Raw genomic sequence first — 1,703 nt, 5'->3', positions numbered from 1 at the left:
GATCTAACACACACATATACATATATACACATACATAATATGAAACTATTTATATGTATTCATGTATATGTAAGTGAATATTGATGTACGTATGTACATGCACGTATGTGTGTGTTCGGGGAGAGTCGGAGAAGGGTAAACTACGAGTAAAGGGAATCTGCATTCCAAATTTCCAGCTGTGACTAGTTCAGAGAAGAAGTAAATTGCGTTTATAAAACAAGACCTGAATCTGTGTAAACTAGTAATGTTCTACATCGACAAGTAATATCACAGGGGGGAAAAAAATCATAGAAACATCGGAATAAGTTTTATGCCGTAAGGAAGAAGTGATGAATAAGAAGAGAAGGAAGCAAAAATTGGGAAGGAAATAGAAAGAGAAGGAGTAGGAAAAGTAACAAGCGTTAATCGAAGAAGAATGGTCAAAGCGATGAGAAAAAAGGACCAGCAGATTTGATGAGCATTGAGCGAAGGGGAAACGGCAATGTTAGGTAAACATTATGCAGACATATAAACACACGTGCATGCATACATACATGCATACATGCATACATGCATACATACATACATATGCATGTATCTAATTACTTATGCAGATACAAGCGTACATAGATATCCAAACAATGCGAACACACTCAGAAAACTGCACACATATTTCACAAGTCATAGTCACGTATATATATCTATACAAATATCCAAATATACACTCATATATATATAATGGTATTAATGTAAATCTATATTTATATGTATGTATGTGTATGGGCATGTTTGTATGTATATTTATATATAAACTTACACGTGTGCATATGCATGTAGACACTTGTATTTGCATACATCCACGTGAAATACGTACAAACAGGCCTATCTATACAAGTGTAAATTAAGACAGATATAAACAAACACAAGCCTTTGTATGTTTATATAAGTTGTCTGTCTAATAAATAGTGGAGTATTAGCTGTTAAAACAGACCTGACATTGAAGAAATAGTTAGTTAAGTGTTGAGGCGGTTTTGTACAACATGAGTTGTTAATTAATATTGGTGGAGTAGAATGTGCCTGGAGGAAAGATGTGGTTTGTCTCTTTGTGGTTACTGATAGAGATTGGCTTCTGATGTCAGGTGCTACCCCGCGCAGAGAAATGATAGAAAGAAACACGTGATAAATTGAAAACACTAGCTAATGATTTGGAGACTTCCTGACTGTTATTGCACATGAAATAAAGATAGCTGCGGACGGGTTCAACAGAAAGGCGTCCGATTCTAGCAGCCTATTATGAAGTACAGATATTTTCCTTTGACACAATATACTTATTTCATCATTGTCAATCTCCTAAACATTCTACTATTAATATCAATACATATATTAACACGCCGGGTAAAATGCTTTGCCGCATTTCGTTCATATTTACGTTCTGAATTCAAATTCCGTCGACTTTGCCTTTCATCCTTTCAAGGGTCGATATAAATAATTACTAATTGAACACTGGGATCGATCTAATCGACTTATCCTCTCCCACTAAATTGCTGGCCTTGTGCCAAAATTTGAAACCTATATCAATACATGTATTTGTGTTATGTGTATATGTGTTTGTCTATGTGTGAGTGTGTGCGGACGAGTAGTTGGCGGTACGCGTGCGTTGAATAGATATTCTTCCTTCCTAAGTTGCTCAAGCCCAACTATTCTGGGTTCCTTGTTATCCATGA

This window comes from Octopus bimaculoides, chromosome 4, assembly GCF_001194135.2.
Source record: "Octopus bimaculoides isolate UCB-OBI-ISO-001 chromosome 4, ASM119413v2, whole genome shotgun sequence".
NCBI classification, from domain to species: domain Eukaryota; kingdom Metazoa; phylum Mollusca; class Cephalopoda; order Octopoda; family Octopodidae; genus Octopus; species Octopus bimaculoides.
Note: the sequence above shows the minus strand (reverse complement) of the source record.